At 45.5% G+C, this 16,940-nt stretch overlaps 1 protein-coding gene across 8 annotated transcripts in view; it reads left to right on the plus strand.

Moving 5' to 3' along the window:
- Window positions 1-16,940, plus strand: part of CDC42EP4 (CDC42 effector protein 4) — a 43,614-nt gene that overhangs the window by 13,432 nt on the left and 13,242 nt on the right. The window contains exon 1 of one of the 8 annotated variants that reach the window (XM_083427900.1): window positions 3,113-3,279. The exons of 2 other annotated variants lie outside the window; for them this stretch is intronic. The gene's annotated coding sequence lies outside the window, so the exon portion shown is untranslated. Of the gene's footprint in view, window positions 1-3,112; window positions 3,280-8,443; window positions 8,469-14,106; window positions 14,261-14,386; window positions 14,436-16,940 lie in introns of those variants that run through there. 5 more of the 8 variants (XM_083427902.1, XM_083427901.1, XM_083427907.1 and 2 more) reach the window with 5 other exon arrangements.

Here is a 16,940-nt window from a genome sequence, read left to right on the forward strand (position 1 = left end):
CTGTGCCTGTTTCCTGCTCCAGCAGAACACCTGGGGGAACTCGTGGTTCGTGCCTCAGATTTCTCATGATTAAAAATGTGGATCATAATCCACTCACCGTCACTGGTTCCACCTATGGAGGTTGTGATATTCAGCAGAGTATTGGAAACTATTCAGATGGAAACACAAGGGCTTACTTAGCATGAAATATATGAACCTAGACAGCCCATCTGACAAGAAGTGGCGCTCCTACATCAGAACTATAATGGACATAAGAACAAGGTGCTTGAAAAGGACCAGGGCATGACGTGTCAGTGGAGCTATAAATAAATAAATAAATGTTCTTTGCCATTTAATCTGGTTAAAGGGGGGGGGGTTGCCTGCTCAAAAGCTAGTCCTATTTATTTACATTTTTAAAAAATGCTTAATTGCTTTCAGGCAATGTACAAAATGAGTCCTATAAATGTCAACGGAACCTGTCTCCAAGTTACAGTATTAATGCATACAGGACTGCAATCTATATCACAGGGCTAACCTTGACCATTTTCTTCAAGCAACATGAATAATTAATGTTATTGACTATGAAGAGATCCACTCCCTGAGACCTCTTTAGAAAGGATTAGGCCAGGGCTGGTATAATCTGTGTTTCTCCAGATGTTGTTGGACCCAAATTCCCATCAGCCCCTGTCAGCATAACCAATGCTCAGGGAAGATGGGAGTTGTAGTCCAGGAGCATATGGGGGGCAATAGCCCACTCCACTCCTGGAACAGGCAAATCCATGGTGGCTCTCTCTCTCAACAGCCATGACAGTTACCTGGAATTTCCAGGTTCATATGCTAATAACAAACAACAAGCAAAGGCCAACAGCTTCACTTCCCTACTTTCGAGTTCCTCAGAGGCATCTGTGGTTGGAAATAAAATGCTGGACTAATCGGATCTTGTTCCAATTCACTAGACCATTCTTTTACTTTCTTTCTGTCTCAGCTTTCGATACCCTGCCCAACTGACTCCATGCAGTTCTGCACTGCAAACCTCAAGTCAAGTATGTTTTCTGTGGGCCAACAGAACTGTTATCTGCAAACATATCGTTTGCGTGAGACATCCCTCCAGAATCAATGTTGGTGTTAAAATTGCAGGCGGCTCAATTTCTTTCTACTGGAAGTACATATGGGAGCAATAAAAGCTGTCTCCATCAGATGACACATCAGATTGGGATTCCCTTTTAACCATCACCAGTGGGCTGCTGTCCAAGTGGAGATGGAAGAACAGGGAGCAGTTTGGGCAAAATGCCACAAAGCTAGCGCTAAAGCACAGAGGAAGTGTTGGATGAGTAGTAAGCAGTGTCTGTATCATGCTTTGCCAGTGGCTTGTCCCATAAACCGGCAGCGTAGCAAATGTTAATCTCCACAGTGAAGAAATAATTGACCCAGTCTTGTACTCAGTACATCCTGTTGTGTGGCTATAGAGCAGTAGTGAGGAACCAGTTGCCCTCCTGACATTATTGGACTACAACTTCCATTATCCCTGGGCCATTGGCCATGATTAGGAGTCTGTAGTTTTAAACATCTGTCATTTACTGTACATGGCTTGCTAATAAATTGTAGTGAAAAGGAAATCCACATATCTCGCTACTATTTATATGGATAACATTTTACATGCTCATTTGTCGATATCTATTTTGCTTATAGGGGACGCGGGTGGCACTGTGGGTTAAAGCCTCAGCGCCTAGGGCTTCCCGATCGAAAGGTCGGCAGTTCGCGGCGGGGTGCGCTCCCACTCTTCGGTCCCAGCGCCTGCCGACCTAGCAGTTCGAAAGCACGTCAAAAGTGCAAGTAGATAAATAGGGACCGCTTACTAGTGGGAAGGTAAACGGCGTTTCCGTGTGCGGCTCTGGCTCGCCAGAGCAGCGATGTCATGCTGGCCACGTGACCCGGAAGTGTCTTCGGACAGCGCTGGCCCCCGGCCTCTTTGAGTGAGATGGGCGCACAACCCTAGAGTCTGTCAAGACTGGCCCGTACGGGCAGGGGTACCTTTACCTTTATTTTGCTTATATCTATTTTTGAATTTGATATTGTGCTGTTCTTTTTTAAATTGTTAATTACCTTGGCCCTGATTCACTGAAAGGTGAGATATTTATAGTGGTACCTCTGGTTAACAACTTAATTCGTTCTGGAGGTCTGTTCTTAACCTGAAACTGTTCTTAACCTGAGGTACCACTTTAGCTAATGGGGCCTCTTGCCGCCACGCCGTTGCCGCCGTGCAATTTCTGTCCTCATCCTGAAGCAAAGTTCTTAACCCGAGGTACTATTTCTGGGTTAGCAGAGCCTGTAACATGAAGCATCTGTAACCTGAAGTGTCTGTAACCCTAGGTACCACTGTATAGTGAATACATAAAACTTAATAATTATGAATAAATTCCCACAAGGCATCCCAAAGCAATGTACAATTGTAAATTATAATTCCTAAAGGGTAAAAGAAAGAAATGGGTTTTGTCTTAGCCTTCTACTGCAGAATCTTGGATTCTGGTCACATACTTCTAGACCTCTTGTTTCATTTTCTAAAAAGCGGCTTCGTAGCCCTTACAGTAAACAGAGTAGAGTAGTGGGTGGGCGGGCTAGAATTGCCTGACTGCCAAAAATCGAGAAAGGTAGACTGGAAAGCAGTGCTTTGAAACAGCGCACAGATGAACATCTGCCCTGCCCCCGCCTGATTTTGTTGCTGGCCTTTTTGTTCAGGGACTCCCTATGCCGGGGGGGGGGGGAGAGAATAATAACAAGTATGCCTTTCGCTGAGACAATGGCAAGCTAATTCCGACGCCGCCGTGTTTGCAGCGGGCTTTGGGTAACGTGGGCTCGCCTGCTTGACAACACAAATCCCACAAAAGCCTTGAACTTTCAGGAAACCCCATTAGCGAGGTTGAGCGATGTGTCAATCCCTTTCTGGCTCTCCCCCCACCCTCGCCCTGCCTTCCTCCTCCACCTCTGCAAGGCACCGGGAAGAGCCGGAGCGAGGCATTCAGATTTTGAATGGAGGAGACCCGGACTAGCCTGATGACGTCGCCTTCGCCTATTGGCCTTTGGGTGGCGCGACGTCACAGACGGGTCGGTGACTTGGCCGGCGGGGCGGGGAAGCGGGGAGGAGGGAGGGAGCTTGAGCAGTCTGAAGCCGGAGAGGAACGCGCCGGCGGGGAGCCCTGGGCAGGCGCGGGCATGGGGTGGAAATGCGGGGACGGAGCAACGAAGCAGCTGAGCCGGTAACATATAGCAAGCCCTCCCGTCGAGCCAAGGAGTCCCGAGTAGGTACGGGTGAGAAGGGGCGGGGTGCCTGGCTTGCTGGCCTCGGGGGGGACGGGGACGCGCCAAGGGAGGCGCCAGGTGTTCTCCGAGGGTTTGGTGGGTGTGTACGGGAAAGGGACGGCGTGGGGTAAAGGGTGCCCGTCGGAAGAAAGGGAAACCCTGCCTTGCCAGGAGGATTTTTGTCTACTTAACCTTGCGGCCACCGCTTTCTCAACTTCCCTTTGCAGGGAGATTTTGCGGGAAGGGAGTGCCTTGCCCTTTTCTTCTCGGGAAGAAAGCGCCTCCCTTTCATCTGCCTTTCCCTTGGTTAGCTCAGAGATTCTTGTTTGCGTTTGCAACCCCTTTCCGTTGCTTCCTTGCTATTTACAGGTGACGTTCTGGAGGTGTTGTTGTTTTTTTAAAAGAAAGGCAATAAAAAGGGTGCGTGTGAAAAATTCTCTGTAAATTAAGAACAAGGGGATTTCTCATCAAGGGCTCCTCCCTCGGACAAAATCCCCTCTCAAAGCGCCGCGTTGCAGAACTGGACTTTCTAAAATAAGGAGCGGCTTTTTGCAGAACTGCGAGTGTTTGTAGGGCTGGGAGGCAACGAGCCGCCGTTGTTTTCTGGGCTAATGCATCTGCAACCCATTGATTGGCCGCCGCCCCCCCCCCCTTCCTCCCATCTCTCCCCTTTCCCATCAATGCCTTTTCCCAAGGGAGGAAAAAGGGAGCGAGGGCGGGGAGGAAGAGCATGGGAAAGAATCGACTGGAATCGCTATTTGGTTTTGATCATCCTAGCCGGGCAAAGAGGAGGCTAATTGGGTTGGCATTTGCAGAGTGCGTACGCTCCCTCGCCGAGGTGATCCAGTTAGCTAGCATCTTATTTTATTCTTGTCGGAGGGAGGCTTTCCCATTGTCTCGACAGAAAGCGAGCGTGTCTCTTTAAAATTCCGTGAATGAACGCTACGGCTCGGGGATGAGTACTGCAGCTCGGTGTGTGTGTGTGTGTGTGTGTGTGTGTGTGTGTTGTGTGTTTGTGCGCAGAGACCGAAGCGCGAGCCAGTGAGAAGGGAGAGTTGCGGGAAGCCGCACACAATCCTGGAGTTTGCTTAGGTATAAACGCGCTTGGAAGGGAGCGAGTAGCAGTTTTGGCAAGCGCTAAATCCTAAAGCAAAAGAGAAGCCCAAACAAACCAGCTCTCCTCTGGCCTCTGCGTGGATCAGCGTGGGAAATTCTTCCCCAAAGGGGTAGTCGGCAACTTCTGCTGGCAGGCGCGCTTACAAGGCTTTGAAGCATTTGTTTTAGCTTGTGCGGATCCAAAGGGAGGAAGGTCACTTCGGAAAGGAGGCGTTTGAAAAGGAGAAGGTAGCCCTGTAGGGTGTCTCTGCTTTTGCAGGAAGGAGGTTTGTGAGTGTGGCTCTGAAATCTTCTGTGCTTTTCTGTCTCCACTGAAGAGTAGTGGGTGACTTGAAATATTAGATTTCTGCACCCGCTCAAAAAGTTAAAAGTTCCTTTGAGGTATGAAGGCAGTGGCTGTGTATTTATGTACTGCCCCCACAAAAAAGCCCACTTTGTAACCAGTCTGTTATCCCAAAGCGACAGCTGCAGAGTATGCTTTCTTGCCTATCGATTATTTCCAGTCTTAGAAGATTCTCTCACCTCCCCTTTTCTTTGGGGGGGGGATAGTATTCCTTTTCCCTTTTACCATGGGAGGATGATGTGCTCTGCAGTCCCTTGTGACTGTTTCAAGGGTGAGAGAGAGGGTTGCTGCCTCCCACCCAATGGGACTGATTGAAATTCAGCTTCACAAAGAGCTCTGAACTAGAGTTCCAGACAAAGGAAACTGCTAGGGTTACGCTTCTTTTCCCTCTGCTTGCTTGAATTTCATGCTGCCTTGCCAAGTTCTCTATAAGCGGCTCTCTTGTGCAGCTTCTCGTTCCCCTCCTGCAATAGACAAGGATAAACTTGTCCTGTTAACTGTAGTTTTAACTTCTTTTTTCTGGGCTGATTCCAAGGTGGCCTTCTTCACGCTTACTTGAATAAGCCTGTGTGCCTGACTTGTGTGCCTGAACAGAGATGCTCCTTTCTATGCTTGTGGCAAGATGTTAGCAAATGTTTAGGCCAGCAGTCCCCAGATGTTATGAATTATTTAGCAAACACACATGCACAGCCATCTTTTGTGTGTGCAAGTAGGGAGCAATAAACAATATAAACCTTGGTGATTTCTGTTGGTTGACCTTTTCAGTGACACAGTGATGCCTTAACTCCCTCAAGGTCTCTGTGATTTTGACCTATTTTTTTGTGGGGGGGGGGGGTCGGGGTGGCTGTTGAATTCTACAATGCATAGTACTGTATACACATAATTTAAACTGAGGTTTGGCCCAAGATGTTTTGCTGCCTGAGGCAAAGAAGTTTGCCCTCCCCATAAGGTAACTGAATTAGCACTGATTTGACAGTTTGGGTGGGACATGCTATGCCATGTAATATTCACAACTCTGTCCTCCGAGAGAGGGAATGGGGGCTTAGGAGGAATAGCATAAGAGCTGCTATAGCATCTGCTTGAGGCAAGTTGCCTTACTTTGCCTAATGATAAGGCCATCCCTGCTTAAGTTTCCCAAAGTGATTTTGCGCTGCAACCTGATTGTAGAAGTGTTTTAAAGTTTCATTGAGTTCAGTGGGAAAGTGTTTCGATGAGCATGCCATCTTAGTGATAGCTTTGGCTATGGTTGGAGAGTCTTGAATTCTGCATTCCATCCAGCACTTTAAGGATCAGAAGAAAAGTTAAAGCATCTAGCAAGGCATCAGTTTTTTATATATAAAAACCTGTAGTACTGTATAGTTATATCTTACTTGCAATCTAGAACAACCATTTACGTCATAACATTTACTGGCCTAACCCACTGGCCTGACCCTCATTCCAGTAGTGGTACAGCTATGTGAAGCAGATGGGAGTGGACACTTCCAGGATACAGACAGCAGAAGAAATGGGTCCTTCAACTTTGTAATGCATGCTTGTGAAGTCTCTTCTGCCTGGTGGTGTGTGATGCTGGAAAGTGTAAATGGTTGGAGGCAAGTTCCAAGCCTGAAAGAGCATAGCCTCTAGTGTCTAGATGTTAAATAGCAAATGGGCTTGACCTGCTTGTGGCTTGACCTTTCCATTCTTGGTAAGAAGTAGAAACACCTGGTTGACAAGAAGTTTGGAAGTTGGTTAAGAGAATAAAACAATCTTGAGTGCAACACTATGACATAATAGCGCAGAGATCCAGCTAGCCATGGTGTGCGGTGCTCCATAAGAGACCCTGTGATACATACAATACACCCCTTTATTGTAGCCTTGAAATGCCGCTTGCAAAGACTGTGTAGTAGCTGTTGAGCAGTGCTGTTTGTGAACTTTGTCAATGGTCCTCATAGGTTGCTGAAGAGAGCTGCACAAGCTGGGGTGGAACAGGTGCTGACATCTTTGCTTCCACCTTTCCAAAATGCTTGTGGCCTTATCAGCAATGGGTGCGTTTCCCCTCTCTGTTAAGAAAATAGTAGTGGTTTTGAGTATAACTGCTTCTTAAATTGACCAGAGTCTCAGCTGGACTTCCAGTCTGTGTTCTACCGCAGGGGTAGTCAATGTTGGATCCTCCAGATATTGTTGAATTGCAACTCCCATCAGCTCCAGCCAGCATGCTCAGCTCAAGGAGGATGGGAGTTGCGATCCAGAACATCTGGAAGGTTTCATGTTTGCCACCAAATCAACCCGGCTGCAATGTGTGAACGATACAGATATCTGTATGTCTGTTGTGTTAGTGAGTAGTCAACACTGTTGCTACACAGATCATTGTTAAAGTTTGCTCATGGCTGATGTAGACCAGAAATGTGTAGACTTCCTTTGGGATAGCTGAGTAACTGGGAGTCTCATTCTGTCTAGTACAAAGATTTGGATGCTGATAAAACTTAAGTTAGGAATATGGATGGTTTTTGCTTCAGGTCATATGATGCAGCAAGTAGGTTTCTTGAGTATCTCAAATCCATGCTTATGTTAAATACATCTTGCACCACTACTGTGCCACTGTTCAGCAATGGCTTCTCCCCCTTCTTTATCTAATTCCTTATGGAAATGTGTTCACTGCTGTTTGCATACATGCCAGTGGCTGGATCAGGCCAATATAATAACATATCCTGAAATAACTTCATTTGGTTTGGAACCAGAAAACCCCAATCTCTGCCTTCATTGGAAAAAACATCATCAAAAAAATCAAGGAGTAATGATTTGCCCTAATTGGCTGGCTGCATTGTCTGCTGATTGAGCAAGCCATTCTGCAGCTGAGCTGCCTGGAGAGTGATTGACTAATTGTTAGTTGTTGGTGAGTTCTTCAAATCAATGCATGTTTCAAACCCAAAATACCCCATGTGAGTGAACAGTGGCCAGGTTTAATCTCTAGAAGAGGTAGTAAATCCTAGGCTGTACATTGTGACCAGAGTAGAGAGTGTTGCTGCAATGATTTTCCTGCCTGTTCCGACCACAGGTTATTATGCCTTGGGGGGATGGTCACTTAAAATGGTTCTGGCTCTGCTAACACGATTGGGCTTCTGCTGAGCAGTGCATTCTGAGGATCATTGTCTGGTATGCTTGTTCAGAGCCGAAACAGTAATAAACAATGTCCTGAGCTGCTTGCTATCTTAAGCAGATTGCCTGCTATCTACAGACAGTAGACTTTGGCTTCACCTGGATTTGAGAAGCTTGATTGTAGCTCTCATGGGCCTAACCAGGTCAGGTGGAGCAAAGCTAGACTGGGGGCAAAAGATGCTTGGATATTTCAGAACAAACAAACACAGATGCCTTTCATAGTTGTATGTGGAGGTTGTTGTAAAATCTGCCATGTGACCAGAGAGTTTGTTAGGATTCATTAACATCTTATAGTAGTGAATTCTAAGGATGCATATTTAATAGTTTCACTGCACTTATCGCAAGAGAGTTAATTAAAAATTGCTTCCTGATTATTTGGCGAGGTTAACAAGATTTAGTGACTATGAGCTCAAACACCTTTGTGCTGAAAGAATAATTCATTTCTGTGTTAGATTGTTTTTATAAAGTCAGTGCAACTTGCCTCTCTTTCCTTTGTCTAGTTTTTAATTGACAAATTAATTGTTTTGATCTAATCAGTGTGTGGCTGTGACCTTCAGAGCCTTGGTCTTGCAACAAGTGCCTTGCAGCCAGACTTAAGGTGGGCTACAATAACAGTCCTGCTACCTTACAAATAAACAAGTAAATAAATTGGTCCCCAAATGAATGTAGTGCTAAAGGCAGGTTCTAAGGTCTGAAAAGGTGTAAACTCCTGGGTAGCTTGGCTCCCAGTTATTTGAAGGGAAGAAAGAAAGAAAAACAATTTGGAGAGCATCTAAATGCAATACTTCATGGCAGTGCAGAGACCCATTTGTTCAGTATAGGGTTTCATGCTTCAGCAGTAGTGATCCTATATGAAGTATAATATAAAGTCTCCCTAATGTAAGATCAATAAGCTTTTTCCTTGTGTTTGTGTTGTGGCAGCATTTTAACAAGAACCTGCAGGCCACTGAAATGGACAGTTTGTGTTTTGGAATTGATGTTGGTACACCTTTTAAACCTGCATCTCTAACAAAACTAGTGGGTCTTTGTTTTTGTTTTGTTTTTAAATGCTTTGGATCTGCTGTATTTTAACTGGCATATTTAAAAACTGGACGAGAGAGCAAATGAACTTCCTTCTTTCTTTTTTAGGAAAAGTGCAAGGTTTTCTCATATGCCAACACATTTACTTGAGGGGGTGGTGGGTTTTTTTTAATAAAAAAAACCAAAAACATGGGAGTTGTAATTAAGCCTTCTGTAATCAATTCGTTAGGTTCTAGTTCATTTTAGGATCACCAGTCATTCTTTTTCTTACTGCGTGGCAAAACCTTCTGGAAAGGGTCGGTTTACTTTCACTGCTGGTCAGTTGATTCACCTCCTCTGCAGAGTGGCAGTTTCTTCTGATCAATAATCTGAAGTGTTTGTTTGCATAGCTTTTGTCTGTTTGAAATGGAAACCTCCAATGCCTCTCTCTGTAGCAATCGTTGCCCAACCCACAACAGCCTGCCAGGGCAACTTTTTTCACACCCATTCTGCCCTTTGCTCTCTTTTGCCATATGTGGATCCCTGCCTGCAGGTCAGAATTGAGGTCAGGCCGGTTAAAATCCCAGGGCAGGATTGGAAACTCAAGGTAATCGTTTCACTCTTTTTGCTAGCAGGAATTCTGATAAAAAGGCCTTGATGATGCAATTTAAATTTGGTGGGGTGGCGGCAGCTGGGGGTTATGAGTGCAGCAGAACCAACACCCAACCAAATCTTTCAAGGAGCCATTAAAACAGAACCAGTCTTCAAAAGCCAGGTAGTGTTGTTGTTAGTGCTGTGACTTACCTAAAAGGTAGCCTGTACCTGACTTTCCTGGTTGTAGGCATTTGTGGGAGGAGGGAGATCTCCTGCGCTGCCAGCAAAGGTTATTTTAAAGACAACAATATAAAACCAAGTAAATAAAGAGGACTTTGTTTGCTTACCCTGCCCCCTCCTTTCTCTCGTGTTAGATGAAACTCTTAATCTATCTGAAGGGTTGTGGGCACTAGTGAAGGTTCTGTCTTTTGCTCTGGTGACTCTGATCAAAGCTCAGCTCCTGTGACCTTTTCCTCCCACAAAGTGCTGCCTTGTGAACCAAAATGTACTGTAGGCCCTTAATTCCAGGCCTAGCCAGGCGTTCAGTTGCTGACGAGGGAAAGTTCAGGATGTTGTTCTGAGGCAAGTGCAGAACGGGGCCTGTTTTTGACTGGGAAAGTCTGGCGTGAAAGAGAGGTAGACCCTTTCTGGGATTATGTACCTGAGCACAGTGGAACAGATGTGTGTCCTTACTTGCGACCAGGAGGGGGCAAGTACCGTATTATTTTTCCGTGTATAAGATGTCCCCATGTATGACGACCCCTGTTTTTTTGAACCTCAAATTAAGAAGTCAGTACAGTGGTACCTCAGGTTACATACGCTTCAGGTTACAGACTCCGCTAACCCAGAAATATTACCTCGGGTTAAGAACTTTGCTTCAGGATGAGAACAGAAATCGTGCTCCGGCGGCGCAGTGGCAGCAGGAGGCCCCATTAGCTAAAGTGGTGCTTCAGGTTAAGAACAGACCTCCAGAATGAATTAAGTTCTTAACCCGAGGTACCACTGTATCTTAAAATAGTTAGGGTTGCCATATTTCAAGAGCCTGACCCCAAACCCGACCTTGGCCGTCCTCGCCGGAGCTGTTGCTACTAACCGCTTACCTTTCTTGTTGGGCCCACTCTGTATCTCATCCCAGAAAGGTAGGAGAACAGGTATGTTTATATATTACATGTATATATCTTTCCTCTAAGCAGCTCAAGGTAATGTTCAAAGTTCCCTCTCCACCTGTTCATTTTATCATCACATTATGAGGCTGAGAGTTGGGTCACCCAGTGCGGATTTGAACCTGGACCTCCTTGGTTCTAGTCCATCCCTCTGACCACTACACTACACTGTCTCATTACAGTTGCTGCTCTTACTGCTCGCTAGACAAGGGCAGGTGAACAAGAAGCACCAGTCAGGAGGATTCAGGGATTGGCAGTTGGCCCCTAGTGGGGCATGGTCCTCAGCGGATACCTGGCAGTGCCAACCCCCTGGGTGCTTGTCCTGGTGCAAGTGCATTTTGTGTTTCGCTTCTAAGTAGGCCTCTCTGTAGCAAGAACAAACACAGGGCATGTTAATACAAATGGTTTAGTCTGTTGAACAAACTTTGCTCTGACGGAGGAGTTTAAAGTGAGGAAAGAATAAGCATATGGCCTTCTCATTAAAGAAGAGTTTGTGTACCCTTAGCTTTGCAAATTGTGTAATGGGGCCCACTTTTCCCTTTGCAGCGGATGCCTTTGTCACCCGCAGTTTGTTATTGTCACTTGTCTTCCAGAATTCTAGAACATTGTCATATGATTTTACTGAGTCTGATGGAGATTTAAATGTGTGTATAACCAGAGCACAATGCAAGATACACCCTCCTGAATATGAAAACCACAAATGCCATACAAATATAGGAGGCAGTTTTCTATTGAATCAGACAAGTCCATCTCACCATATTTACTTGCTCTGGCAGTGTAAATCCTAGACTTGGGGAAAGACCTCTGCTTAACTCCTGAGATGCCTTAACTGGAGATGCATTCAAGGCTGGTGCTGTGCCCCTGAGCTTCAGGTTCTTCAGATGGGATTCACTTGTGTGCATGAAATACAGGAATGCTGGCCTTCTGGGTGTTGCCAGGCATTCCTTAGGTTAAGAGGCACCCCTGAATTCAGGGATAATAACCAGTGTGCTGCCCTTGAAGATGCCGTTGGACTAAAACTCTCATCGGCCCCATCCAGCATTGTCAGTGATTAAGGTTGTTGGGAGTTGCAATCTAACAGTATGTGATAGGCACCACATTGGTTACCTCCGATTCACCTCCATGGAGCAGGCAAGTAGCTTTGGCTATAGAGGTAAAGGGACCCCTAACCATTAGGTCCAGTCGTGACCGACTCTGGGGTTGCGGCACTCATCTCGCTTTATTGGCCAAGGGAGCTGGTGTACAGCTTCTGGGTCATGTGGCCAGCATGACTAAGCCGCTTCTGGCGAACCAGAGCAGCACATGGAAACGCTGTTTACCTTCCCGCCGGAGCGGTACCTATTTATCTACTTGCACTTTGGTGTGCTTTCGAACTGCTAGGTTGGCAGGAGCAGGGACCGAGCAACGGGAGCTCACCCCGTCACAGGGATTCGAACTGCCGACCTTCTGATCGGCAAGCCCTAGGCTCTGTGGTTTAAAACACAGCGCCACCCACATCCCTGCTTTGGCTATAAATGGCTATAAATTTGTGGCCAACTAGACTATTAGATCTCAGAATACAGAAAAGTGCAGTGTCTTCCCGAACTCCTGTTTCCTTGGGATATCCCTTTTGCCTGCAGGCTCCTGCTCTTCCTTTTTTGTTGCACCTGGCTCAACATATCTGATCCTTGCAAGGTAAACGCTGGGGCAGCAGCAAGCTAGCACAGGTAATCCACACAGCGGCAAGCCAGCAAAATTGGGAGTGCATGCTGTATAAAACCCCAATGCAAATTGGTATGTATTTTTAGGTGCCACTTTTTTGCAGTCCCGGCAACAGCAAATACTTGACACTTACTGAATCATCGAGAGTTTCTGTGCATGGTTGGCAGGTTGCATTCAGCTTGGTACATCACAAGTTATGTGTGCACCTGCTCTAAGAGTCAGCTGAGCTGCTACACTTGCCATGGGGACCAATATCCTTGTAGGGAGCATGTAGCTGTTTCATGTAGTGGAACACATCACGTGACTCAACCCATTGTCATGGATGTACGGGGAAACCTGTACATGTAGAATGTCATGTGCAACATTCATGTGTTCAGTTCCACTAAATTCACCCTGGGAATTGGTAGTGGGGCTGTCTAGATGGCTCCAATACCAAGAATAGTAGAACTTTCCCCTAATGCCAGGCTTAAAGTATTAGTACAGTATTGCGATCTGGCATATCTTCTTAGGACAACTGAACTGCCATCTTGTGTAGAATAACTAAGATTGTTCCTTTTAGTCAATTTAACCAATTCAACTTTTTAAAAATTTTATTTATTTATGTTGCACTACATATATGAAATATTTACATAGTGTTATATATACATTATATTTGTAAATTCACATTTTCACATTTCATTATGTACCAACATTTAGTAATTTCTTATTTGCTTATTTCTTGCTTTATATCTTCCTTCCATCCGTGCGCGACTTCCTTGTTTTTATTTTATAACTTTTTTGTGATTGTATTTTTGTATCTTACATACATTCTTGTATATCTGTTTCACTTAACTTTGTCACCAATCACCAACACCAACAAATGTTGTGTTCTGAGAGCAGTGTCCCCATGCTATCCTTTTTAAATTCAAAGCATAATCTGGTGCTTCTCCCCTCCTCTCCCTCTTTTCCTGTATCTGAGCCATGTTTGTGGCTTTCTAATGGCTGGTCCAGCAGAAGAACGCAATGCCTGACTGGATATAGTGAAGTGCTGCTTATGTGAGATGTGTTCCTAGAAAGAAAGGGAAGCAGCTGAGTTGTGAAATGATGTCTGTAGGATTCCCAGATCCTACTTCCCCTAACTCTTCAGTCAGCTCCTCTAACCCTCAGTGGACTTTGGGAGCAAAGTTTGCTCTGCATACATTACACAAGCAGGTCCAGGAGTCCATTGTTAATATCTTGAGTGGGGTGGGGGCGAGCAGGCTGCTGCTCTAGTAGGGTGAAGAGAGACTGAGATGGTGAAAAGGGGAAAGAGTTGTCCTGGCTCTGTGATGACTGCCTGACTACTCTTGAAGGGTCTTCAGTGAAGAAGATCCAAAACACCACGAGGAGACTTGAGGGGGGAGCAGACAGACTTAATGACAGTGCTGATAATAAGGGATGCCTCTTGCATTCTATCGGATGCTTATATTCTGCTTTAAGCAAATTTTGTCAGTCCTTTGGGGGCCACATACTTACAGTGTCTTTACTGGCCAATGTGGCTTTCATGTGTCTCCCTCCCTCCCACTGACTAGATCAAGCTTTCCAAACACAGTACATTGGGTTAACACAATATTATAGACTGTCTGACCTCGAAACTGGCCACCAGCCGGGCTGCTTGTTTAAATTTTTTCATAATGTCTTGGCGTTCAATGGAGCTTTTCTTGGCAGATTCTAATATTAGGGGATGGTTTGTTAAGCTTCACTTACCCTCTAGCTTTCTCCAAGTAACAGCGTGATGGTCACAGGATCCTTTCTCAGTTGTTGCTCAACTGCAGATGGAGACAAGAGGCTCCATTCTTTTCTCCGTCACCCGCCCCAAATAAAGAGGTAGAAGGGGGGAGTTGCCCTTCTCTTGCTTTACTTCTAGATCATGAGACTGGGCAGTAAAGGAAGTGTGCAACACAACAACCTCCAGGTATGTGTTGTTTTTTGGATCATTGTGGAACGTTAAACTCCAGCTAAGGAGAATAACATCTTTCACGGTTGAATTTTCTGCGAGAGAGAGAGAGAGAGAGAGAGAGAGAGAGAGAGGTCTCATACAAAAGGCAAAGGCTGCTGTGGTTGAGTAGGAAACTTCTTCACCCATCAGGGTAAGGAGGCTTTGGTGCAAGACTATTGAGCTGTCCCCTAGCCATAAGTGCACAGGGCAATGAGTCCAGAATGCTTTCACATTGTCCCTAATGGTATTACAGTATAATACCCTCGTAGAATAAAGTCTTTATTAGATGGCTCCAGAACGTGAGATCTGTGCATTTCATTATGAACGATTCGACTTTCCTCTTCTGATAAGTGTGAGCATATACGTTAGAATTGGACTAAATGTGGCTAGAAATGCACACACTTCATTAGATTTATTACCTGTCCATCGCCACAAGTTTCCAGAGTTGGGCTTGCAGCAGTCCCAAAGGTTTGATTATTGCATTCATTTAAAATGACAGCTTTAAACAGCTTTGCAAACATTGCATCTTGCAGGCTCTTTCAGTTCTGTCAGCAAGGTAAATGTTGACGAACCGGTGTTGAGACCTAGAACTCAAAACAGAGTCATGATCTGCATTATTCTGTAACCTTGCACTGTGTGTACCAGTCTTGTTGAGAAGTGCTGTGATGCATCAGGACCCCTTTAGCTTTCCGGTTCCACTTTCTGCCCTTCCCTAGCACAAACAATGAGTGATAGGTGAGCAGGGAGACCCTGGGGGAAAGAGGAGAAGGCAAGGGGATGCAGCTCCGCAAAACAGGCTGCGCATAGAGTGGGGAGCCACAATCAGGGAGCTGGAAGAAGACTATAGGAGAAATCCCTGTGGCTCTGCTACTGTAGAGTGGAGAATGTCAGTTCTCATTTGCCCACATCTGAAATCCTCCCATGTCTTGATGGCAGATGAAAGGGTATGAGAGTGGACCATTACAGACAAGTAACTTTTTCTGCTTCATGGAGTTGAGCACTAATTTGATTCACTTGCTGTAACTCAGATTGCCATAAAGGTGAGAGATTTGCATGGCATGCAGACCCGAGTTCAAATCCTATAGCCTTGCCTTGTGCCATTTTTCTGTGAAATGGGGCCACTAAGGCCTAGCTCAGTAGCTTTTTAAGATTAATGTAGGCAACAATTGTTAAAGTAAAAATGTATGCAAATAATAAATGTTTGCTTCTTCTACTAGACAGGTTTTTATTGATATATATAGCTAAAAAACAAATACAGAATTGTAAACAAACATGACGTGGTGTATCCCACTCCCCATCCCTCTTATAACATATCAGTTGTTGTTGTTTAGTCTTTTAGTCGTGTCCTACTCTTCGTGACCCCATGGACCAGAGCATGCCAGGCACTCCTGTCTTCCACTGTCTCCCGCAGTTTGGTCAAACTCAGGCTGGTAGCTTCGAGAACACTGTCCAACCATCTCGTCCTCTGTCGTCCCCTTCTCCTTGTGCCCTCCATCTTTCCCAACATCAGGGTCTTTTCCAGGGAGTCTTCTCTTCTCATGAGGTGGCCAAAGTACTGGAGCCTCAGCTTCAGGATCTGTCCTTCCAGTGGTGCAGGTTATTAATATGTTTCTACTTCCCCTTACAATATTCCTCAAGACTTAATTTGATCTAGTCCATTTCTGCTTTTGAAGAAGGCAAAACTGTTTGGTCTCTTCATTGGAAGCTTCTGTGAAATCAACCAGCTTGCTTCATATGATCTGCTGGGCAATGACTGCATTGTAGATGCATTATATTGAAAAGGAGCCTTGAAGCAAATGTCTGGCTCCAAATCCCTCTCACTGTTGACTCTTCATACTTAACCATAAACACTGACACCCCCTGAGTCACAATGCTTGCAGGGCCATTCCTAAGGTTATCACTGGGCCAGATTTTTTCTATTTACCTAGCCTAACTGGTTCTTCCCCTCCACCCTGTGACCCATCATGTATCTGGCGTTGGGTGTTCTGTTTTGTTTCTGTAATTCTGCAGTAGACAGATGGAGTTGTGACTCTTTCCTGTCTGGGAGAGACTGCAATGCTAGACTCCCTAGTTTTCATCATTTTTTGCTCTGAGTAACTAATTATTTTGTCCGTACTTGCTTATAATGGGTTATGTCACTAGGAGAGGCTCCCCTTGAGGCGTTTTTTTCAAGGAAGTTGCATGCACTTGTTGAAACTCTAGGGGGAGGGAATATTTAATAGTAAGTATAGGAGGTGTCTTTGAAAAGATGGGGGTTCCTTTCCCACCTGATGAACGCTCCAATGGTTACAATACAAAAACAGATGTGTAGCCTTCGTGGATTGCTGTGGTTATGCACTCTTTCTCCTGTTAGCTGGCTGGGCTGCAAAGGAGCTGGCCTTTGCTGACGCCTCCTATGTGTGTCACCTGCAAGAGCTGAGTGTGCGCTATTGAGTGCATGCACTCCTCGAAACAGCCTAAGTCCAGGCATGCCATTGCACCAAGAGTTATTCGAACTTTCTGGCCCATGAGCACAAGCAGGATTTTGAGAGTGTTGTGGGAGCCATCGCAAAATAGCTGGGATGGGGGAGGCGTGCCCATTTATAAAATGGTGACTGCGGTGTGCATGGCCAGCCACACAATGCTTGTTTCAGGGAAAGCACATTGGCAAGGCAAA

Source organism: Podarcis tiliguerta (genome assembly GCF_965153285.1).
Source record: "Podarcis tiliguerta genome assembly, chromosome: 2".
NCBI lineage: Eukaryota > Metazoa > Chordata > Lepidosauria > Squamata > Lacertidae > Podarcis > Podarcis tiliguerta.